The 26705-nt window shown below is 36.3% G+C and overlaps 1 long non-coding RNA gene across 4 annotated transcripts; it reads right to left on the bottom strand.

Annotated features, from left to right (window-relative positions):
* On the bottom strand, nucleotides 1–26224 carry LOC149774112 (uncharacterized). 4 transcript variants are annotated; one of them, XR_016416979.1, is made up of 9 exons: nucleotides 25608–26223; nucleotides 24981–25102; nucleotides 19966–20080; nucleotides 3078–3203; nucleotides 2643–2732; nucleotides 1594–1790; nucleotides 936–1093; nucleotides 634–740; nucleotides 1–181 (listed from the first exon to the last, which is right to left on the bottom strand). It is a non-coding gene; the product is annotated as an uncharacterized LOC149774112 (long non-coding RNA). The 4 variants fall into 4 exon arrangements; XR_016416980.1 differs by lacking the exon at nucleotides 1–181 and having other exon boundaries at nucleotides 209–740; nucleotides 2643–2759; nucleotides 25608–26224; XR_016416978.1 differs by lacking the exon at nucleotides 1–181 and having other exon boundaries at nucleotides 209–740.
* Between the last annotated feature and the right edge of the window lie 481 nt (nucleotides 26225–26705).

Genomic DNA, 26705 nt, shown 5'->3' with positions numbered 1-26705 from the left:
GAATTTACAGACTAAAGGTTCAGACATTTGTTTTTAAGAGAAAAATGAAAGAAGGAAACAATACAACAGATATTTTAATATGACTTTAATGTTTATTTTCTAGATTTAATTAAGATTATGAATCAGAATCAGTCTCCAACTCCACTGTAAAGTTTATCTATTACTTCTTCTGCTCAGGCACCTGCAAATTAAAACAAAATTGTAATGCTTAAATAAAGTCATATCATCTCAGCACTAGTTACATATGCAGAAGTCATGTTAATCAGCATTATAAAAATGTATGAAATTTTCTTCACTGCACTTGTGCTTCCCTTACTATCGTTAAGCCATGATACAAGATAACTTTGCACTTACTTATCATTTCTGGCAAGTGGATGGTGCAATCAATTTGCACAAAGATGAATTTATTTCATCCAAATATTTCATGTGAATAAAAATTCCAAATGGAGGCACTTGTCCGATCAGACAAGATATATGCATATTGTAGTTAGCTGGACTCTAGCTTTGATAGTCCTGGGCAATAGGATAAGCTGATTTTGTTATCAGTTTAGAAATGCATCCGCTTTGCAAATACTATGCTTTAAAAGACGAAACTGAATCCAATATTGATGAAATAAGAGTCATTTGGATTACCTTGTTTTTTATCATTCTGCGTTGGTTGGGTGCATATTTGAGGGTCTCTGATATGGTCTCTTCCATTCCATTTGCCTTTGCTTTGCCATTAGTTTTCAAGCAGGCTTCTGCAAGAGTAATACAATGTTTTAAAAAAGTTTCACAACAAAGGATGCATTGCATTTTTCTAAATGCCAGCAATAATCAATGGAATATTTTTAAAACATGTACTTTGAAATGTGGTCTCAAGTTACTTTATCAATTCATTTAAAAATCTCTGGCAAGTCACATGAAAAACACAATTTAAATCAAGCCATACTTACTTATCAAAACCTGACATATCACAAGCTCTTGAAATGCTTTTTTCCCTTTACGTCCCTTTGGACTATACTCTGGCCAGTCTTTTTGTTTTAAGCCTTTTCATCATCCTGCAGACACTATCCCCAATTGTAAACCTGCCAAGGGAGCTCAAGTAGCATATCTGAAAATAATAATAATAATAATATTACTATTTTTTGATTTTGATATTATTATTAGCAGTAGTATTTCATGATCGATGTGACAAAATATGCTTGTATATAGTTATTTTTTGCCATGGTTTTGCAAGCAAATTTAATTTCTCTAACTTGAAAAAAATTTGATAACATTAACTATGCAACACAATGTACTAATAGCAATTATAAACCAAATTAACCACCGTGAATCTATTAACTTCATAAATGACATTCACTCAAGGATTGAATTAAAGTAGCCACATAATATGTAATAGTGTATATGTAGTAAAATACCTGTTACATGTTCATCTCTAAACATGTTTTGGCCTACATCCGTAAGACAAAACAGCCGACCACTACATGTTCACCCCACCCCCAAAAATAATTATACAGGCACTGCAGAACTTGCATAAATTATTTTGAGGTTCACAACAGCAAATAAAGGTTATAACAGTTTTTTTAAATAGAAAATAAAGCCCCAATTTACTATCTTCTTGGAGAGTTTGGGATTCTCCTCCAACCTCTGGCAAAGGCCCTCTAGTTCCTCCACTGAATCACATGGCATTGCAAGAATTTCTTCTCTATATTCTGTGTCTGGGCCTTGTGTATGAACTTGGAGGGCCAGCTGCTCCAACAAATTCTCAATATTTGTGTCCAGTTTCATAAGTACATTGAACTGGAAATCTGTAACAGATTTGTGATGAAATTAGTTTTGAAAGATCAAGATCATTATTATAAACTCCTTAAAAAGATCTGTACAGTGAACATGGGTTTAACAATGAAATATATTTATGGAATGAAATACATGGTTTTTGTACAGTTTATATGAAAACTTTTCCCATAATCCTTTATTTTTTTATTCCCTGGATATGTTGTTTCACTGCTGGTGTCTGTAAAGTCTGCATTCAATGTAGATGGTTTAGGCGTCTGACTTACACAAGACAATGGCATACATCAGAAAGAAAAATAAAAAAAACCAATGGAATGATGAACAGTCGACACATCAATGAAAAACAATTCATTGTTTATTTGCACAAATAAGTCTTGAACAGTATGTTTTATGACCTATAATTTAATTAATTAACATCTCACAATGTTCTGAAATAACAGTATCTAAGCTACAAGAGCTTGTGCTTTCATGTCATAATCTTCCATTTTGCAAACAAATTTTGATGTTGAATCAATGTATATGACCTTAGCATTGAACACTAACATTCAAAATGTCTACAAGATGACAAGACTATTATCAACTGAAGTGACAACAAACCAATGAGTTTTACGTGCATTGAACATAAGCATTGTTAAATGCTATAAAATGTGTTTTTAGTGTATGGCCACAAATTACCCAACATTTTGTCAAACATAAAACAGTTCTACTACCTTAGATGAGAATTAAATTCATAAATACAGTGTATAATTGACCTACTCGTATTTAGAGAGCTGTAAATGAAATAAGAGATTATATAAAAGTCAACACCTGTAGTATTTGTTTCATTATTCTATAATGTACATTTTTTTTCCATCCTCAATGCTTACTACTTGCAGAGGAACTGGCAGAGAGAAATCTTTATATTCTCCACTCCAGAGTGGATGGGGATGGTGATGGTGTTGTCCTTCTGGATGCAGCTAAGAGTATAAAGATTATCACTACTCCTTAATTGCAGTAAAAAAGAAACAAAGAAATCAGACTGGATTTTTTGGCATGTAAACAAAATGCATACTGGTTGCAATGACCACTGTATATAAAGCAGTGATACAATATATCACAAAATGCATTCTTTTTTAACAAAACATCTAATCTCATATATACAGCATCATGAGTAAGTAAGTACTCTTAAACACATCTTATTAAACAGACAGAAAAATGATGAAATTTATACATACTTTTGATAAAGAATTTCCAATTGTGGCATGGTATAAAAGCAATTGATAAAAAATAAAAAGAGACCAGATAAACTAAATAGAACATACCAGCAGGATAAGAGGAAATCTTGGAGTCTGCAAAATACTCTCCATTTCAGGAGGTTTTGGATGAGATGGCTGACCAGAAAGGTTTCCACTTGAGATTTTCATCTTTTTTCAGTTCTTCATTTTCATCTGAAATGTCAATGAGAACTTGTAAATACTGTATGAGTCCTTGAATACACTGACTCCTTGTGACATACAGGGTTTGCAGAACAATCGCTAGCAATATTCACCACTTTTAAATCCAGCTGGTGAATTTTCACCATGAAATGCATCCGAATGCAGTGAATAATCCTGGATTAAAGACAAAATAGTGTACAGAAATGTGCAATAAATTAGTCAAGCTCCAGACAAAACAAAGATATGATTTATCTCTGATTCATAATGACTTTTCTTGTGCTACACATTTTACCAATGCAAATTACATTGAATTTTGTAAATTAAATGGTACAATTAAGATATGTATGTCAAAAGATTACTAATCTTCAGCTTTCCAATTAATGCTAAACACAAGTATCAAGTCATGTATTTAGTCTCTCACCACCAATAAATGCATTTTTAAGTAATCATCCTAGAGTGCACCAAAGTCATGTGAACTTGATCCAATTCCAACATTACTGCTGCTTGAGTGCTTAGATCCAGTATTGCCTTCACTAACTGATGTTATTAATACCTCTCTCTCATCAGCATAATTTCCATCATTTTTCAAAACTCCCATTGTAAAACCTCTGCTGAAGAAACTAACACTACACCATAAGGATTTAAAGAACTACTGCCCGGTTTCTAATCTCCAATTCATATAAAAAATCTTACAAAAGGTTGTTCAATCCCAGCTTGCATCTTGTCTGAATTCAAACAGTCTTTTAAGCAATGTACAATCTGCATATCGCCCTTGCCACAGGACACAAATTGTGTCTGCAAATAGATTACACTCCAGCCCAGTTGATCTATGTTGTGGTGTTGCACAGGGGTCTGTTCTTGGACCTGTTCTCTACACTCTATACACTCAGCTGCTCTCAAGTGTCATAGATCATCATCCAGTGTCTCACCAGTTGTACACTGATGACACCCAAATATACAAATCTAGCCACCCAACTGAAGTTGATGCTACCATCCAAGGTGTAGAGATGTGCATTTCTGATGTGAAATCATGGATGACTTGTAACAAGCTGCAGATGAATGATGATAAAACTGAGGCCATTCTGATTACAACACAAAGACTTTCTCATTCACGTCCTTTACCTCACACAATAAATATCAGCAACACCAACATTAAATTCACACAATCAGTACAAAACCTAGGTGTTACTCTGGACAGTACTCTCACATTGCACCAACATGTCATGAACATATGCAAGGCTGCATATCTTGAGCTGAGACGCATCAGCTCCATTCTCAGATATCTTTCAGTTGATGCCACTAAAACACTTGTGTGTTCATTACTACTTTCAAGACTGGACTATGGTAACTCAATTCTGTCTGGTTCATCTTAATATCTACTGCAGAGACTTCAAAAAGTTCAAAACATAGCTGCTTGGATCATACTCAGAGTACCACAATCAGAGCACACCTCCCCGCTGCTCTGTACCCAACACTGGCTATCCATTCGATCCAGAATCAAACACAACATTAGTTCTCTGTGCTACGTTTCACTGACAGACTCTAGTCCAACATACCTATCCGACCTCACCTATGTGTACACACAAGCAAGATACTTACACTCCTCTTCCGACAATCATATACTCATTATTCTCACTATGAAAACAGAGTCACATGGACAGCATTCTTTTGCATACCAGGGCCCAGCAACATGGAATGAATTGCCCACTGAACTTAGACACAAAGACGCAGTGATCCCATTCAAGAGTGCTCTCAAAACTACTTATTCTGACTGCAAAAACAAACTTAATGACTTAATAATGTTAACTACCTTAAATATTCTCAGCATGTTTTTTATGTTTTCTAATTTCATGGTGTTTGTTTTTGTAATCATATCATTGTGTATTTTTTTTTTGTTGTCTAATGTTGCAAAGCGCTTAGAGCTTCTAAAGATTACAAAGTCCTCATTATTATTATTATTATATTTAGCTTGGATGAATATTTTTTAAATCAGTGGCCATAACTAAAACAATGGGATTTTGTTTTATGATCATAAAAGTATGTTGGACACCATCCATGATGTACAATGCTGTCTGACATTTCTATGCACCTAAGGTTTCCATCTCAAATATTAAAGCAAAATGCATACCAAATTTGACAGATTGACGAAAATAAAAAAAAGCAATGCTTACCATTTGAAAAGAGGCAATTGTCACTAGAATATTCTATTCAAAATGATATTAATTTTGGACACAGGGGATACCACCCCCATGTTTTCCTGACTCGTGATATGTCGGCCTATTCTGTGCACAGCTTTAAAAGATGTAATGTTTATCCATCGAGCTATAGAAATGAAATACATTTACTGTAGACTGTTTCTGTCAGCAGTTAAGTTGAGTAATTAGGTCAGGTTTATAGCTAGTTTACAAAATTCAATGTAGAATGCCAATAAATGACAAGATATATTTTTGCAAACTAAAGTGATCTTGAAAAAAGATTAGTAAAGTTTAACATTTTATAAAAAATAAGCTATTATGTGGAAGAGAAACAACAATGAAATAGGATGCAATGTGTTTGCGTCTTGTTGATGGGGGAAAATTACTAAAGAATTTAGAAACAGACTATACGCTGGGGAATTTTTTGAGAATTTATGTTCTGGCGACAAGTTTACATATTGGGTAGCAGATGATTTTGCATGTGCGGGACAACTTCTTGCAAAATTGGAAACTTGGATTAAAATGCAGTATTGTTTTAAGGTATACATTACCATATTTTATATAATGTATTGTATGATTCTAAAAGATGCATAGTTAATCGGAATTTCTGGGTTACAGATTCAAGAAGGTCATGGAGTGGGTCTACATGTTGACTAATAAATTACTATTTGATCCCCTAGGTGATATTTCAATTCTAAATTAAAACTAATAATACTTAATGTATAACCAAAAATGCGACAACCTGGTGGAGAGGCGAAAATGGATATAAAAAACTTCCATATAGCCTCAGCAAATTTAAACTGAATAAATAGGGAAAAAATAATTAAACTAAACAACAAGACAAATTATGATATGATTTTCATACAAGAAACACATAATAAGTTGACTAAAGAACTAATAACTTCATATGAGGAAAAATTAAATGGGGTTATAATTGTGAATGATTATAAGGAGATGTAAGGGGAGGGGTAGCTACTTTTATCAAGAATAAAATGGGAGTAACTTGGGAGCAAAAAACAAGGGAAACTTTTTTGCAGGAAGATTGATACATATTGTGATACAGGACACTCATTTTATAAATGTATAAATACCTGCTAATAAAAACAAAAAGCAACAATTCATTGAAAACCTGTTTAAATATGTAGAAACAATTTCAAAGGCCCCCCTCCAATCTGTGTTGATATTGATGGAAATATTGTGGATCTGATGTGCAATCTTACTGCATGCAAATCTTTCCAGAAAGCACCTATGTACTGTTTAGACACCGGTATTTGGTAACAGCCATATCTAGCGCAAAATTCAAAATGGTCATAGGACAGAAGGTTGAGTAGCTACAATGTCATAGCCTCAATGTCTCCACGAAGTAGGGATAGTAATATTTGTGCTAGGGTTGTGCTATTCCATGTCGATTTACAAGTAACCAAACAGGATTTGATTTGGAAATATTTTTCGCAAAAAGATCTCTTCTGCCAATGGTAGCTCAATGGCTGGGAGAAATACTGGCAAGTCAGATGTGTATAAAATGTACAGCAATGTGTGCAGATAAAATTGTCAAAAATGTTTGCAGGTTTTAATGAAAGGGCTATATCAGCCTTGAAAGTGCCAGAAATTATCATTATAGATGTGGCTTGAGTCTACATGTTTTCAGTTAACAAAAACAGAGTATCAAAGCTAGTAACTGGCATCCTTGTTAATTTGACTAATAACTATTTTTAATTAACCATTTCAGATTTATAAATATATACTCAATAGTAGTGAAGTGGGATGATATAGCATCAATGGGACTTACCATTAAAAACCACCCTGGGACGATATAGCGTCAATGGGAAATTTAACATTATGGAAACCCTTGGGACGATATAGCGTCAAGGGGAATTTAACATGGGAATATGGGACTGTTTAGCGTCAAGGGGAATTGAACAGGGTGGGACTGTACAGCGTTAAGGTGAATTTAACATGGGCAAAAAAAAAAAAAAAAAAAAATCTTGGGCCTGTTGAGCATCAAGGGGAAATGGAACAGGGTCAGGACCCTATTTTAATAAGGTCCCGACCTGATGGGTCTATGGAAATGGAACAGGCGAATATTGAAACAGGGAGGGGTCTCTATTTTTTATTTTTTTTAAAACAAAAAAAAAAAGAAAAAAAAAAGGGTAGGCAATGAAAGTCAAGATCTTTTCGAGACCTATGAGTGGCCCTGAAAAGGGCCTTTGGGTTTCTTCTTCTTCTAACTCTTCCACTTCTTCAACCATCTTCTAACTTTTACCAATATTCCTGTCATCTTCTTCTTTATTTCTGACTCAGGCATCCAGTCAGGATGACCTATCACTCGGAATTTCTCCTGTATTCTTATCCAGTTATTGTTGAGTTTCTCAAAGCTTTTTTTTCTCTTTCTATTTTCTTCTTCTTTTCTTTCCTTAGACCACTTTTCTTTGATGTTCTTTACCTCTTCCGTCAGCACTTTCCTCATTACTTCTTCCATTTTTGTCAACTGGTCGAACCCCCATTTTACGTATCACCACTCCATCCAATACAATACTTTTTCCAGGAAGCACCCGACTTGGATGACATGGTCCAGTGCTTCCTTCAAACTTCCCACTCTGACATAAGGTGGGTCAGTAAATCCGCTTGACTTGTTGACTTCTTCTTCTATCATCCCTGCGATGAGATCTCCGGCCACCTTTAGTCCTTTGACTTGAATAGTTAACAAGTCTTGCCTATTTCCATCACTCCATTCCTTTTCTATTCTTCCTACAACATATTCAACATCCATTATCCAAAAATAGATATCTCTTAATAGATTGAATAATTTTGTCACCTCCATCTTCTTTGTTTATTCCGTGGAATGGTCTGAACGATTGTTGTTGTTGTTGAGTTGAATTATAGTGGCGTGCGCTTCGCATTGAGCATGTACCACTGGTTTATGATGCCACAGGCACCTAACTGATTACTCCTTGGAGGAAGGAATAGAGCCACTTCCTCCAGGCATATCTGTGTTCACAGAACACTAATTGATTGGGCCGTCAGGTCAAGGTACTTTTGTGTACACATCGATCTGATTGTAAGGCCTATGTTTTGTTTGAGTGGGATTGGACCCAGCACACACTCTGTCATTCATTTGCATTGATTAGCGACTAGTGGGATTGGACCCGATCTAGTCCGTATTTTTAATTTATGATGCGTGCACTGCACGTATGTGTTTTGATGTCTGTCCGTCGCAAAGGGCGAAAGTGGTCAGGCTCGGGCGGAGTTGTCTTGCCACAGGTTAGCAGGGTTTTTCCGATCCAGGGTATTTTTGTTCTAAATTTCCGTCTTTGGAATTTTGAATCATAAAAACTCTGTGCTGTTTTTAAGAGAGATAGAGTCTATTGAGGTCGATGTTAGCTTTTAGGTGACAGTATTTGTCGATTGGTTTTGCAGCCTTGTGCTGCTGGCCCTGGATGGAGTTGGTGTTTTTTCCATCTTACTGAGTAATTGTTTTTGGGTCCTAATTATCTAGTTGTAAATTTTGGTTGCAGCCTTGTGCTGCTGGCCCTATAGTCACTGTTTTTTTTTGACTACCTTATACAAGTAATTTTTGGGGTGGTATTCTATATATTTGTTATATTTGCAGCATTGTGCCGCCGGGCCCGATAGTCGTTGGTTTTTTTTGACTACCTTATATGTGTAAGTTTAGGGTCTTAATACGGGGGATCCCTGATGGTCTATTCTTGCGACCACCTTTTACGTTCTATTTTGGGACTATATGGTTATACCTAGTTTTTGTCTTAGCTGTCACCTATGTAGAAGATAGACTTTTGGAGCTGTTAGTTAGGGTGTTAGGTGAGTATTAAGTTAGGAGAAGTGGAGAAGGTTTGTTTTGTTTTTCCCACCACCCACCCCCTGTATATTTCTTCCTGGTATTTGAACTAGGTGTTTTTTAATTTAATGATATTTGTTTGTAGAGTTTTATCAGTCAGTGGGATAGTTTTGATAAAATGAGTTTTTCTATTGTTCAGAATTTGGTACTTGTTTTGTGAGTGTATTTATTTTGTAATACTTTTGGCTAGATTCGGATTAGATTCCCTCGTCGATCACACTCGCCTCTCATAAATGGAGAGTTCGGGGAGACCGAATCCTTGTCTTCGCCATTGGTCCAAATTTGATATATATATATATTTTATGTAAGTATTTATTAGTGTAATTTAGATAATTTCATTGCTTAGCCGGTTTCGGATTAGATTCTCTCGTCGATCACACGGTCTGAATGACGAATACTGTAGGTTCTTATAGTTAAAGCGCAGACCTGAAGGAAAACATCCCCCTAAGACTAAAATCTTATATTACCAAGATCATCACTTAAAACGTACAATTCACAATCTTCTCCTAGAGCAAAAGTAATCCACATAGTAAGTAATTTCAGACCACTGCCATTCAGGGTAACGTTCAAGAATCTCATTGAACTCTTTTGATGTAAACGGTCTAAAGCGATATAATAGTATAAATGCACCCTTGACCCAGAGAAATCTAACACACTGGTTGACTTTTTTCACTTATCTCTTGTGAATTTCTCGGAATAAAAGTTCTACAGTTATCCATTGAGATTTCACTCTGGCAAGCCCCTGCCAAACTTCCTTGTAAATCTTCTCTTGCAGTTCTTTAGGTAATGATTCAATATCGTTTTTGAAATGAAGTTTAAATACTGGTCTCGATGATGTCCAACATTTGACTCCTAACCAATCTGGTTTCTTCTTTAACGACATGGTAAGTTACTTCAATTTCTCGGTCCCACTAAGGGTAAGTAATGACAATTCGGTGACCAACGAGCATGTTCTAGATAGGCCGAATCTTGTGGTTCCCAGTGGTGAAGTGACACACCGCAACTGAAGCACTTGACTTTATCCCCTTCGTGCAAGTAGAAAAATCTGGCTCTGGCTAATTCTTTGGGGATCGGTCCTCCCAGATACTTAGGCCATTTTCCTTTGAATGATTGAAGACGATTTTCAAAGTCGCAGTATTCCGACAAACACACAGGGAACGAATATTCGTCTTTCACAGGTTCGTTTCGATGAGGGCTGGGTGACATGGACAGGAGTTTGCTCAAGTCTGGATGACATCCGTAGGGGGGTAGACGTGAAGGTGAACATCCACATTTAAAATGAAACCCAGTAAAGTGTCCAAGAGGACGAGCAGCATCGCTTTCGCATCCCTCAGGTTTGACACGCACAGCATCACTTTCCATGAGAGGGGTAGTGAGAACAAAGTTCTCATGATGCTTTACGGCATCGCTAAGGTCACAGCGTACAGCATCGTTCCCATCGCAAGGCTCACAATCACATTCCACTTCAGAAGCCCCAAACTTGAATTGTGCCTTTCTGAACTTGTTTTGTGTTTCTCTGAAAGGATTCATCTTGTTCGCTTGGTCTTGGTAGTCACAATGAACTATCGATCTTGACCATAGCCCCTTTTTATACTAGTCACAATGCAGTCTCAAGCTTGTACATCGTTCCTTTTTTATATCTAGTTTTTGAAGGTACTGTCTCTAAGGTACCGTCATAATTGTACCGTAGTGTAATGGGTGGAAAGGCCATAGAAAGGTAAGGGCAGTGCAAAGACCATCGAGTGTGTTCCAGAATAGCTGAACCTTTATAGATACATAGATCCATTCGTAACTTCAGTCCACAAGCGAAACACTGTACTTCGTATCCCAATCCTGACTCAGGTCCCAAGTAGACAAATCCTGTTCTAGCTAAAACATGCGAAGAAGGTAATCCTTCCCTATCCGTAAACTATTTCTGAAATGTGTCCAATCGACGGGCACAATCACAATAGTCAGGTAAGAAGACTGGAAAATGGTAGGGTTTGAACTTGGAGTTCTCATCAGGTTTCTCACTTGATTCTTGCTGTGGCGTAGTCATGCTTCTGGTGAGTGGCTATCCACTTACAACCAATGTTTTATACCGACATGTCCATATGGCAATATAAAGTGATTGGGAAGCCGCACTCGCTTCTGATACACGATTTGACAGACTTTTTCCAAGGGTCGACTGACGATGTGGTGAGTGGGTAAATGTACAATCTTGTTCGGTTGATAGGTGGTCACTTTAAAGTGTTCATCTTCTCTAGACTGCAAAGCTTCTTTCAATACGCCAAAGTTCACCACTCGACTGGTACGATAATTCAGAGTCAATCCTTTCACTTTACACTTCGTGTGCACTTCTCCTTGTTTGTCCCAGTATTCGTAGCCGTAATTTTTAAGACCGCCACTGGCGAAACTTAGAATCTTGTCGTCAGAATGCTCGTCTGTCCAGGCTCCTAAACGGTCTCCTTCGATGTTAGAGTGCTGTTGACTCGGGTGATCGATGTAGATGCAACTATCCGTGTCAAAGTACAGGACGCGTTCCCCTAACAGTTCTAAAGCTTCGTACAGTTTTAAGCGAGCATGAGCTGTCACGTAAGCTGCAATGATGCCATTTCCAAAAGGATCGGCTTCTACAAAGTCCAGATCTTCTTCGTAATTGACTAAGATCAAATCTTCGCGAACGACGTCCACGTGTCTGATGAATTTAGTTTTGTTGTGAATCATCTGGAAGTAGCAGGAAGGTTCTGTCAAATATTCTTGGGTAAACACGGTCGTTGTGCCATTTTACCCCACAAGCAATTTAACATCACTTTGGCAAACGATCGCCTGCCTTTGTTTTTCTCGATGTGATCTAAAGTAATGCCTTCTTGTGCCCAGTATTTCTCTTTGAATGTCTTTTGGTCTTCGGGAGTGTGATACCAGGACGGATAACCACTGGCTTCTTGCTTTAGTTTCAAAAAGGCATCCACGTAGTCTGCCAAAATGCCTTTCTGAGTGGGGTCACCCTTGTTGTATTGTTCTGTCTTGGGAAAGTGACAAATTTCATACACTTCTAACAGCTGGTATCCCATGTCCAGAGCTTTGAACAATTCTACGCTGACCCACGTCCCCGTCAAGGCCCGTTCTTCCTGGGTGTGCTGACAAGGCTGGTCTTGGTTGCACGTTTCAGCACAAGTACGGCACAAAGGAAACATCAGTTTGTCTTGACAATGGTGAGGTAGAACGGGATGGTACAAGTCAGTGGGAGCCAAAACTTTACATTTGATCAAGCCTTCATATTGTCGAATGTTTTTCAAATCGATGTGTTCCGTCAACAATTGTGGGTGCCCTGCAGGAAAGCGACAATATTTGCACACGTAGGGATACAGTGAACACACGTCCAAGTATTTGATTTCTTCTCCTTTCTCTTCGTCGGCTTGGTACAGCAAACTGGTGGCATTGGTCCTTCCTCCGTACAAACTATCCCTCGTGTTCAGGGGGTCCATGAACTGGTAACTTTCCACGAGGTGTTTAAACTCTGGATCGGTTTTCAAACGGTGATGGTACTCGTGTTCCCACATTTCCACCACTTAGTATCCTTCCTGTTCTAACTTTAGGCGTTGCTGACATGTGGCCTGGTACAAGTCTTCCATGGTTCATTGTAAAAACTGATTTTTAGTGCCACGGTCAGGGTAACAGACGGGGCATCCGTGAAATAAGCAACCTTTAAACTCGTACACAATCTTGGGGTTTTCTAAGTCCCAACCATCGACCGAATGCATTCTGATGGTCTTTTCACCCCCTCCGTTGCGGGCATGCTGAATCCATTTGCCTTCCTTGTCACACAAGTAATGTAACCAGCGTAGGGCTTTGACCGAGTATTGACGTTTGACATAGTTGGTCATTTGAGGACTGATGACAGCCACGGTGTTTTCAGGCATGAATCATTGCCGGTACACTAAGGAACATGCGTTGGCAATGGTGCAAGCTTCTTTGAAAGGATCGACCCCTCCGTGTTCCATGAACAGTTCTCGAAATTTTCCACAGCAACACCGTAAAATGTCCACGTCGGAACGACAATACTTTAGCATTTCTTCCTGAAAGTCGAAAGGGTCAGAGGCGTGAGCCTGGTACCAAGCGTAGAAAGCTTCTCGTTGTTCGGTACGCATGTTGTCAGGGTCGTAATAGTGAGCCTCAGGCAAATGGGGTAGAACGGTGTGTTGATTGGCTTCCGTATTGAAAAAGTGTGGAAAGCACCCTTTAGCCATTTCTGTCATTCCAAACGTTTTAGGCATTCGACTCAAAGGCATGGCTAAGTAACTCATCGAATCTTTAAACTGTACTTGTCCCACTTGCATGAAAATGATTTTGGCTCCATTCAAAGTGACTTTAGGACGTTCGATGCCATGTTCTGTATAGTATCTGTGAAGAAACTGTCCATCGTATCCGGAGAAATTGTGAGCCATCACTGTGGCATGACGATGACAATCTCCGTAACGTTCGATGTCCTCTTGGATCCACGTCTTGTCGATGGGGTGTAAGACCCATCGAGCGAAATCAGCTAGCGTGTTCGGTCCTCGAAAGATTTTTTCACGTCCTCCAGAAATCTTGCTGCAGTGAAGGCAATGACTGAAAATAGGTTCTTGAATGCACTTCTCGCACGCTCGATGAGCCACGCAGAAATTAGGAATGTGAATACCAGTCTCTTGCATGCATTCAAAATCGAAAAAGATGAAATTGCCTTTCTTCTTGTGACCGATCTCTTTCTCTGGTTGGGGTTGGTATTTTTGCACATGGCATTCGTGTTCCAAGTCCACGATGTGGCAGCAAATGTGACATTTTTTCTTTCCTCGACACAGGTGTGCCTTGGCATTATTGGTAAGTATGCCTTGTCCACAGGTAGGGCACAATCTCAGCAGCTGACAAGCACATTTCTTCTGTGAACCTTGCATCTTCAAATGTTGTTGGTAACAGGCAGGGCTGACAAACGTGCGCAGACCAGTTGAACAATGCACTCGTTCTTGTCCTTCGCTCAGAGAGGGTGGAGAGGCCAAACATGCTGAGCATTTCAATCCACATCTCGGTGATGAACCCTTCTGCTTTCTCTAACAGTACTTCGGACTTGAAATCTTTAAACTTCACCGTGTATTTGTAAGCTGTAGTTCTAAATTTTCTAGAGGGATGCTCTTCCGTCTCTTGAATGGAATAGTACTTTTCACGGTTGACTAAGGGTGGTGAACTTTGTTTAGAGGGTTTGGATTCTGGTTCACTCATGTCCTCTTCAAAATCACTGGCATGAATTTGTGCCAAGACTTCAGCCCTGGTACGAGGCGATAAAGCACGTTTCTGCCTCTTACTTTCTTCTTCCTTCTTCTCAAATGAATTGGATCGTTTCATCTTGATAGCAAAAAGTCAAATGACTAAAGTTTAAACACCATGGACTAATTTATAGTCATAGCAGACCAGCGTATATAAAAGGGTATGTGTCTTGTCCTTTCACTATTCATTTCACTCTCAAACCGAGCACAACGATGGAAGAGACTACTCAGATCGAACGTTTCATCAGAGCTTTGCGAGGGGTCATCCAAAAATTCTCTTCAGACCAGCCGAGGGACTACTCTCCTTCCTTTCAAGATAAAAGTCAAGATACTTGCTATATCTGTCAGAAGAAAGGGCATTGGTCTTCAGAGTGTCCAGACCGTCAAAAAAGAAAAAAAGGGGCTAGAAAAGACAAAAGTCAAGATACCTGTTATTATTGTCAAGAAAAAGGACACTGGTCTCCAGATTGCCCAAAAAAGAAACAAGGAGTCAGAAGAAGAGAGGGATTCTTCAGAGGAAGAAGAGGAAGAAAACAGGTGAAGAAAAAGAAACAGGAGAAGAAAAGAAGAAGAGAAGAAAGTGAGGAGGAATAGGAGGAAAAGACTGTGGTGGTGAAGAAATTCAAAAAACGAGAGTGAACAATGAGACAGAAGAAGTTTATGAACTTTTTAAAGTGCTCTGTTGTGAATTGTGAATTGGATTGTAAATATTTATAAAAGAATAAATTAGGTATTAAAAGGTAAGTGTCTTTGGGTTTTGATTTTAAAATAAGAACCTACACTCACACACTCATACACACGTACTACAGAGGTAAAATGTTTTTTTTTTTATAGTTTGAATGGATGTTGGCAATTGAAAGTCTATCTCTTTTCGACAGACGTGGGTGGCCCTGAAAAGGGCCTTTTTTGGTGTAGGGGTGAGTTTAAGCAATCAACTTTAACTGCCTTAAGCCTTTGCCACGGCCAAGGCCTACTTCTGGACTGCGTAGTGTTGATGATGATGATTTGGTTGAAATCACTAAGGGTGGCACGGGAGGCTTAGTCACAGGGTTGGAGTGTTTAGCTCGGGAAGGTCGTATTCTCTTTGGTCGTAATAAAGAAGTCTGATAACATTTGTTTCAGACTTCTTAACTCCGCTAAAATGTCTAACAGTACCGTGACCATTTGATTTTCACACCCTTGTTTCTTTGCTGCTGCTTCTTCTTCTTCTTGTTTTTTTCTTACCTCTTCTTTTTGCTGCTGTTGCTGTAGGAGAAAAGCTTGTTCCGCTTCCTTTTGCTGTTGTATAAATTTCTCCAATTCTTCTTTCTGTCTCTGTCTAAATTTCTCCACGTGTGGTAATGAAGGAGAAGGTGACGAAGGTTCCGGAACAAATTCTTGCGAGGTAAGAAAATCCACAAAATCCCAATTCACCTCTTCTGAAAGTAAGTCCGGTTTCCCTTGGGTAGTCTCCACAGCTGGTGCACCCCAATTTATCGTTTTCTGAGTTTCCGTCATGTTGAAAAACTGTCGCATGAATTGACTGCACACAGGTGCTAGCAAATCTATATAGACCACATGACGTCACAGACTGCTCTCTTCGGATTGGATGTGGGCGTGTTTGGATTGGTCAGTGAACTCCGTTTCAATCCTTCCTCTCCCTATAAATAAGTGTAGTTCACTGCATTCCTTCACCTGTTCTCGGCGCCTCAACATGTGGACCAACGTTCAATCTTCTATGCTTGTGTCTTCGATGATGTTCAGGACAGACATACCGATGTACGTCCGATCCAAGTGGACAGTTGTCCATAGGACAGATACCAGCCTATGGATACGTAGGATCTATGTGGAGAGGCAAGGATGTTTCAAAAGAGTTTTAGTCTATGGTCCTGCAGTCAGGCGAAGCCTAAGGACAAGAAGAAGTCACAGATGCCCTTTATGTTAAGGGCATATTAACATAAACCCAAAGGCCCTTTTCAGGGCCACTCATAGGTCTCGAAAAGATCTTGACTTTCACTGCCTACCCTTTTTTTATTTTTTTTTTGTTTTAAAAAAAATAAAAAATAGAGACCCCTCCCTGTTTCAATTTTCGCCTGTTCCATTTCCATACCCCCATCAGGTCGGGACCTTATTAAAATAGGGTCCCGACCCTGCTCCATTTCCCCTTGACGCTCAACAGGCTCAAGATTTTTTTTTTTTTTGCCCATGTTAAATTCCCCTTGACGCTATACAGTCCCACCCTGTTCAATTCCCCTTGACGCTAAACAGTCCCATATTCCCATGTTAAATTCCCCTTGATGCTATATCATCCCAGGGGTTTCCACAATGTTCAATTTCCCATTGACGCTATATCGTCCCAGGGTGGTTTTTAATGGTAAGTCCCATTGACGCTATATCGTCCCACTTAACTACTCTCAATGTGTTTATACCAATATTAAGTTTCTGTATGTCACTGTGTTTAAGTTTTGATTTTCTCTGTTTTATTTCACTTGATACAAACACATGCTGACTAATCTTGTCATGTGGTGTATCTCGATCATACTGTAAAAGTGCATAGCTTAACACAGGTTTCGAACTCTTGCTATGAGCAGCAGCAGTAAACATGGCATGTACCACTAGAAATCAACTTTTTTTCTTCTTGGCTATAAAATCATTAGGTACTAATGTGTAAACTATTAAGTTGGTAATTTTTTAAATATAATTATTGTGCAGATTTACTAAATGTACTTTTGCGATACTAAGTCCCATGTTTGTTTAAAGGTTCTAACAAGCTGGGGTTTTTATGCAATATGTCATAAGTATATAAGGTGTTGTGGGCTGCATGTATGAAGACAGCTCAGCAGATTTCTAACTAATATTGCAATTACTATGAGCTTTTTTAAAAGTTATTTATTTTTTTTAAGTTGTTTCTTACTGTTCTGTATATAGTTTAGAAACTTTAAGCAATATTTTGGACTAGTCCGATAACATAAGACACATCACCCAATATATTTGTTGGGGGGCTGATGGGTCTTACTGCCTAACGAAGGGTGCTGTGTGGAGCGTTTTGATGTCGACTAACAGTGTAATGAAAGTCAAATTTTCTGAAATATCACACACAACTGGTAACCAATAACAATGCATTTCTACAAAGTAAAGTTATAATGTTTTTGTCAGACTTCACTTATCCTGATGTCTTTTCTCTAATAAATTCAAATTCTCACAAAAGAACCGGACCTGTTTTCAAGTTTTGTTGGCCCACATTTCAGTTGGCTGGAAAGTCAGGAATGCCAAAATCGGGTTAAGCTGAAACATTATTCTTTAAGGAAACAAATAAAAATATGTTTTGCCTATTGGAACTGTAAGCAATGTTTTGTTTCATTCAAGAAACATATTCCCCACATGAACCTACTTAAACAAACTTTGGCGTACCTCGACTACCATTGCATTGCAACAAATTCAAATGTATGTCAATGGAACATGAAAATGTGTCCATTTGCTAGTGTCATATTTTCACTCCACCAGGATAAAGACAGCACTGTAAGTATATTAATTACACATAAATTAGTGGAAGAGTGTCGATATAGGCTGCCAAGTGTGTGAGCTATTCCTGAAACTTGGACTACTCATTCCGATGACAATTGACATTGGAACACATATACATGGCCGTTATTTGGGTAGTAAGACATAGCACTAAAACAAAATATTTTGGACTTGTAGATTTTTGTTTAAGATTTTATTTAAGCACAAAATATTTATTGATGGAATTTAATGTGCTTTTCTCTATTCTAAATTATATAATTAATATTCATTCCTAACTTATTTTACAAGCAAACTACATATAGTTATATCATTTGTTATAAGAACTTGGCTATATTGTCAAGTGAGTGTTATCTTCACATACCAACACGTGTATGTACTGATTTTCTGTATTTAAGACTCTAATTCCATGCCTGAGAAATTTTTCTTATGCTGCAATACATGATTCAATTTCTTATACAGTATAGGTCCAAAAATGTTCTTAGGGATATAGAATACCCAAGTCATTGTGAGTGTTATCCTTGCTGATTTGATCTTTGCAATACAATTTAATCATTACTTAATCCATGATATGATTGAGGTTTTTTTAAACTAGTAATTTTTTAAATTACATTACATTTTTTTGTAATGTAACAAATCCAAATCACACACACACACTTAATCTAGCACTTCACACACATAATTCCAATGTCTTCACAAAAAGCTCAAAATGTCAAAGTCACTGTGAGTGTTATCTTCACTGACATAATATTCTAACTTCAAGTCAACAATAACTTATTAATCTAGCAATCCAGAAAAGCATAATTTAATGACATTTTTCTTTCATAATTTACTAGTTGTCTAAGTCTGAGGTGGGCAAACTATTTTTCAATGTAGCCACAGGTGTGGCGAATGAGAAGTGAAAAACATCATACGATGCCACAACTGAGCCAAACTTACATGGCCAATTTGCCACTTGTGGCAATTGGTCACAAGGTTGCCCACCCTGGGTCTAAGTCAGTGTGACCATTGTCATTACCAGCCTGAAACCCAATTTAATGCCATTTGTATAAATTCATTTCAAATAAATATTATGATATAGTTGAAGTGTAAAGTCAAGCGAGTATTCTGTTTGCAGATTTTACATTTTAGATATTACAGTAAAGTCATATTTTCTCTTGTGTAGTGAACTTTATTGCAACTGGTTCCAAAATAGTAAAACTTATTCAGTTTTCATTCACCAGAATAGGTATTAATACAATCCTGAACTAACTGTATGGTACTAAAATATACCCTGATCTTGTGTGAGATTGTAATATACAGAACTATACCTCAAGACAACAATAATATATTGAATTTATATTATATCAAGACTGTCATGGTTATGAACTCCAACTTTATTCAGGTTTTTTCATAATAAATGATCATCTTGTGTTATGGCTGAAAAGAAATCAGAGTTCATTTTAACTCCATTCTCTCCACATTTGTCAGTTGTTATGAGGCATACTCATCATCAGTGTTATAGTAAAATGTAATCTTATCTGGATCAATCTTGCTGGTGTAATATATGAATGGAGAAAGAATATTATCATCCAGATTAAAATATTTTTTATTCAGACTCTACTGAAAATTTTAGCTGGATATGGGATACGGAGCCTGATGTGTACGAACAAAGCAATGTGTACCATGACCTTTTTAATTTAACATTTTAAACTCCTGCAGAAGAAAGAGATTTTTAGATCCATTAAATTGTATTAACAAAAACATTTCTTCAGTATGATTTTCCTTTACTTAGTAGTGACACAACTCATATTTTAAAGTTGTTGTTTTGTGTTTGGTTTGGCTTTTTATGGTAAAGCAACACAAGTAAGTTATTTAGTGCCAAGGCACTTTAAGTATAGTGCCTTGCCCAAGGACGCACCATGGTAGCTAACCCAGGTTGGTCCGATGGTAGAATTTGAACCTACCTTATTTCACAGGTCCAGAAAGCTAACCACTGAGCAACTACAGCTCCCCATCTTATAGTGGAATGCTGGTATACTTTATGATCAAGAAGGATGGGTTGGGGTATGCATGTTGCATCTGAAAAAAGTGATGGAATTTTTGTTTACATAATATTTTAGTCATACAATATGAATCATTTTCTATAGATTTAAGATGTATCAGATCAAGTTAAGAAAAATTATATATTCTGTTTCCTGGGAATGTACTAAAATTCACTGTTAATGTTTGATTTTTTTGGTAGTAAGCTTACTTGGTATTTTTTTCTTTTTAACTTGAATACCTAATTTGTTAACATCCTGTCCTAAATCTTCATGGTTCTGTCTATAAAGTGACAACTGTTGATACATGTAGGGAAGTTTTTGTTTATATCTTTTGATTTTTGTGGTTCTGGAAGTTGCAGTATTTGTTGTTGTATTATTAACCATTTCAGTAATTTAATGAATGCAGAGTATACTGCTCTATAAATGAAATTTATGGGAAGATAATGTAAAAGTATGTTTCACTGCAAATATAAATTGTTTAAAATAATAATATATCATTTATCATATGACTATTCAATTGTGGTAACTAGTATTCCATCCAATATCTATATATTAAAATATGTCTTTTCATACAGCTGGTGATCATTTAGATACAAGTCCAATTGAACATAATCAAATTATCAGTGCAGGTGTTTTTATTAGTAGTAGTATTGCAAGTATAAGTGTTAGTATTAAGATTTCATATACAGGTATGATAAGTGTATCATAATGTTTAAATGATGCTCCTTGTTACAACATAAAATATGTTCATTGAAACAAATGGTTCACTGGTAAATTGGCAGTAAAGGTCTTCACTGAATTATGTTGCATAAACTATTTTACAATAAAACATATATGATGCATCTCAATTATGATGATGTGGAGGAGGAGGATTAATAATAATGCAGTTTAAGTTATCTTCATCACATAAGTTCTAGCAGATGTGTCATTTTTATGTGGCTCATTATCAGTTTGAAACTGGTCTATGATTCCTGGATCTGGACATATCTGGCCCCCTGCTGTTGTGCTGCTATGGTCTTTACAGTTCATTAGGATATCAGTTACACTTGGTTTACATTTAGAACCCCATGGGATGGAATGCCCAGTTTGAAACTGAGAGAATGGTTAATTATCCATAATATAACTCCTGCAGTTATTATTAGGTTTGATATCAAGGTCTTTCATTAAAAGCTTTTCAACTCATGTTCTGTTCTACCATACAGATAAATAAAGTCAAATTCAAGGCTTTCAGAATTGTCCAGTTTGTTTCATGTGTTGTCAGTTTAATGGGCAGGTAACTAAATGTGCAGCAGACGGACTGTATATTGCCACTGTACCACATAAATATCAGTGCTTAGTCTGCTCTCAGTGGCTGTGGTTTGATTAGTTACAAGTATCATCACATGTGACTAATTATTAACCAATGTAATGAAACTTATATAATTAGAAGGCTGTATTTAAAAACTCTAAAGATCTTAAATGTGTGCTAGAGGGTAGGGTTAGCAGTTATAATCCCAATTATGTTGTGACGAGCAAAAAGCACTGCACACATTTGAGCTTTTAGTTTGGTTCTGGTAGGGTCAAAACATGCAGGTACATTTTGATCTTTAAAAATTAACATAATTCCCATGTAATACTTTCCAAACCTAAGTATGCAATTGATCTGATAAAAGTTTTGAGATTACTGTTTAGGCTCTGTTCTTACAATACTAGATATACCTGACTACTCCACAGTGAAATGGCCAACTGTTAAGTTATATAAGCCAGATGAGTAATGTTAGCCATTTGTTTAAGTGTTTTCTCATTAATTTCATTTGTGTCACAGAGTTGCATGCAATATTTCTTTCTAGAATAAATTTATTTTATTTTCTAATTGTGTATTTTATGGTCTCACTGGACAGTTTATCTGGTGAATTTTCATCCGACAATGACCAATTACAGAAAAATGAGAATAATTTTACACTGAAGATACTAACAAAAACAAACTAATGATTTTTGTAGAAAGCATACATGTGAGATTTTGACTGCAGTAATCAGGTTAATTCCTGATGCAGCTATTGATTTCTATACTGAACCATCACTGCCACCATCTCCTAAATTTTACATTCATTTTTGACAAGAAATAGCTATTTTCAATATTTTTCTGTGACAAGGCAGCTAAAAGAATCAGTATGTGGCTTATGCATGAATAAAGTTCACTAGTACTATAACAAATTAGCATACTTTTTTCATCAACCCTCAACCATCTAGATTTTTTTATATTTGCCTCTGTAGCAGACACACATCAAGGTCAGCAGCTCATTTGCAGATCAAGCATTTGATCTCCAATGCTCATCTAACTGTGACAGGCAGTCACTAACAAGCCAACCTATTTCCATGCCTAACTCAAAGTAAATCTAAACCACATTATAGATTTAGCTTATGTGTGAATTTAGAAATGCTAGGCTTGTGATAATTAGGTTCATGCCTTCTACCTTAAAAATTAGGTGTATGTCAAAATACAAAATTATCCAGTGAGACCTATGATGTTAATTTTAATCCCTATGGGATTTGTGACATAAAAAAGCCAAATGCTTTATGTATTAAAAGGTACCTAATGGGGGCAGGATCTGCAGTGAATCAATGGTATGTATGATAGACTCCTGATAAAAATGTTTGTGTTACAATCCTGTTATCAAGTCAACCAGGTTACCTACTACAATGTACCCTTGCCTTACTCCAATTCCCTCAGTACTCAGTAAACAACTAGTGTTGCTGTACATAACAAAACCAGTCCATATTGATTTTACCTATTTTACTAAATCCTGACAAAAATAATTCTCTAAATAAAGCATGATTAATATGTGAAGGTCTCGCATGTAATCAAACTCTTCCAAGCTTTTAATGATATGAACCGATTTATCAATGTTTATCAAATTTACATGAAAAACTATTTCTTATTTGTTATCAAATATGTTAGATGTTTTGATCATATAAGCATTTCTGCTACATTAGAACAAAATAATCTTTTTGTCAGAAATAGAGCCCTTATAGTATTTGCAAGGTCAACCAATCAGATGCAGAATTTGAGTTTAATATGAATGAATATTTTTTTTACAAAATTGCTCCTTTGCTATATCTTGATGAGATAAATCTATTTACCAAGTCTGATAAAATTAATGAGAAATAGTTTTAAGAGCAGTAGCAAGAATGGCGAGTGAGATGTAGAACCACCACATTATTTGCATAGAATTTGCTTACAGCCTCAGACATACAAGCAAATAATTAAACAAGTCAGATCTAAATTTGACCATAAACACTGTTGTGCAAGTCGTACGAAACTCTGCCAATCAGATGCAAGGTCACTTCATTAACATACCTTTATCACACTCATAATAAGCATCATTGTGAAGCTTGACTATAGAAGCCCAATGGCCAAGTATGATCAAACTTGAATCAGCAGTAGTGGTTATAACCTCGTGTATTTGTATGCATCTTCACTTCTTCAATCTAGATCTCATTTATATAAGCATGTATTCTAAATTTAGTAAAAACTGCACTATATGCATAAATACTGCATGCGGTGGTAACATGCTCAGTCAGGTGAAAGATCACTTTATTATTATTAATGGTTAACACTCATCAAACTTCGAGGACAACTTAATGATTTTAGTCTATATTGTGGAAATATGGCTTTTAGGTTGGTTAAAAGAACTCAACTAATCTTATACATGATCACCTCGTGTATATACTTGGATTTTGCTGAATTCCTAAAGCATGGAAAGATGCCATAAAAAACCACCTAGTACATAATAATTTTGATAAGCAGGATGATAAAATAACGAACTTGCGAAAACAAGATTCACTCAAGTTTATTTACAAAGATCTTTGACAGGAAGCTAAAAGGCAACACACTGCGAAGCAAGAAACTTGGATGCAAGTATTAAATAAAAATATAAGTAGTGAGGAGTGGTCTGATATATATAGCCGGGCAAAATGCTGTACCAAGGATACCAAGTTGATCTCTTTTAACTTTAAATTAATCCATAGAATAATCGCTACTAATGATATTCTTAAAAGAATTAACATATTTGATGACAACAAATGTACTTTCTGTAAGAGTGAAACTGAAAGTATTGAGCATCTCTTTTATGACTGCAGTATTACTTCACAGTTTTGGTACCGTTTTAATGAAGTTTTTGCACCTTTTTGCCCAAATATTGTACATCTGTCCAAAAAAGAAACATTTTTAGGAAGTGAACAACTGGACAGTTTGGATAATTTTCTGCTTATTTTGGCAAAATATTATATTTATACTTGCAGATTCAATATGAAAAATCCTTCTATTTTTGCTTTTAAGCAAATAGTTGCAATGCATAAGAACATTGAAAATTACACTGCCAAGGTAAATAAAAAAGAGGACCAATTTCTTCAAAAATGGACCTCAACAATGAACATTTAACTTGTCTCTGACTTGAGGGTAAACAGGAACAAAATACTGTAATATCACAAAAGCCATGTCACCTAGATTTTGGCCATATGCATATACGTGTGTGTGTGTGTGTGTTTTTCTTTTTTACTTTCTCTGTAGATTATATTTATTATCCCTAGATTATCTGATAACCAGAAATGTTTGATTGTAAGGTGATCCTGGGATGGTTCCCCGACCCAGTGGTCAACCTATTACGGGGTTAATAAAAAAAAAAAAAAAAAAAAAAAAAAAAAAACTTGGATTTTGCTCATTATTAGATTTATCCAAGATGTTGATTTAAGCCCAAAACCAAGTTTTATATAAACAAATTGATCAGAACTATGGACTCCAAAGTAGCTAATTTCTTACTGTTGAAAGACAGAAGGGATGTGAAATAAATAACACACTCTGGACCATTACATAAACCCACTTAGCCTTTTGACCAGTTGAGATAAAATAGCAACAATAATGTTAATTCAGATTGATAAATTATGTTTTCTCACATTACCTCTAGCCCTTTTCAACATGGATGGTATTTTTCTTCCACATATGTCAGCTCTTAATTAGTGGCCCTTTTCCATCATGAATGTTGTAGGTGAAACTCTCAGAATTAGGCTTTTTAATTTGTATCTGAAAAAGAAAAAAATTATTGGTCTGCATATATCAATGTCACCTTTTCTGTATTAAATTAAAATACCATATATGTGTGTGTGTGTGTGTGTGTTCATTTTAGAATGTAAGCATACTTGTCTCCATGTGTTTATTTTACAATTGATGATGATAACACATAACTGGTTCAATTGATAAAATGTTATTTCTGACTTCTTACAACTGCTCATTATATCTGAATTTACATTCAATGTTTGTTTTAATTAACATATTTTGGATAATGGGCAAATTATTTATTTTGTAGTTTATCATTATATCATTTATCAGTAATTTATCATTCAAATATTTAAAATATAGTACCATTATACTGACTTCATATTCTATATGATATCCCAGCAATACATGTTAAGCAGATAAGTGCAAATAAAAATGTTTAGAATGTAAAAGCTACTCCAAGCTCAAAGAAGATCTGCAAAAGATGATCTCCAACATATTACCAAACAAAAAGCGAAGTTAACGCAGTTACCTTTTTTATGATGTCTCAAACACCAACGGTACTGTACAGCTACGTCTTCTGAGTTTTACCGTCATCTTGTCTTTCAAACCAGAATTAATTTCTTGAGCTCTTACAAAATGAAGAAAATTTTAAATACTATAATTTAAGCAGCTTCTTTACATGACATAAGATAAATTATGGCACAGTGTTATGTCTTTCAGCACGACGCAACTTCACATTTGGACGGCGTGCTGTGTGGGCATCCCTGACACAGCAACTGACATGAATCCTTTATTAGCAGACAATAATTCGGAATAAATCCTCCGCAAATCTAACATTCTCGATTTTTCATAGTTCCACTTTTTCACTGTTGCATTTGTTTGATTGTGCTCATGAAGTTCAATGAATCAAGTTCATCTGCTGTCTGAAATCCCGGTTCAGTTGGTATTTTCTTCCGCGCATGATGCCGTGTAAATACAAGTTACGGTCGACATTCAAAGTGGTTTAGGTTAATTTATTATTTTCCTTTATTAAGGTCATTTGCAGAAAGTGTTTCGCTAGGATGAGATAATTTTAAAAAAAATATATCAAAAATAAAACTTTCTTTTCCAACGCTAATACTGGATATATTTCAATTTGTGATTGATACTATAAATAAATATTTAAAAAAACATTTTAGCCCGCGGCTTCGGCGCGCCACTCGTTTTTGTGGGTTTTTTAAAATGTTGTTGGTGTTGTTTTGGTTTTTGTGTGTGTGAGAAATATATTGAACTGATCAGGCCCCAATACTCTCGCTCTGACAAACATTAAAATAATTATATGCAGAATATCGGTATGTCTCCCTCTTGCCGAAAATGTCAGCACCATATATATTTTGCAAGTAATGTAATGGGTATAGTAACACACACACGCACACACAAACACACTTTTTTGGGGGGGGGCCGCCGGAAATATGCCCCCCCCCCATTTCCAAAAAATTAAAAAGTATTTTATGTTTGTGTCTTTCCCCCTCAGATGTGTTGTATGTTTTATTTAAAACAAAATTTTATATAAAAAAATTTAGTTTGTAGATATTTTGATGGGGTATTTATGTTTCCATAGTGTTATCTAAAGGGTTGTTCGTCCGAG

Source organism: Sinohyriopsis cumingii, unplaced genomic scaffold (assembly GCF_028554795.1).
Source record: "Sinohyriopsis cumingii isolate HCF-2022 unplaced genomic scaffold, ASM2855479v2 utg000426l, whole genome shotgun sequence".
NCBI lineage: Eukaryota > Metazoa > Mollusca > Bivalvia > Unionida > Unionidae > Sinohyriopsis > Sinohyriopsis cumingii.
Note: the sequence above shows the minus strand (reverse complement) of the source record. Positions and strands in the feature narration are given on the sequence as shown.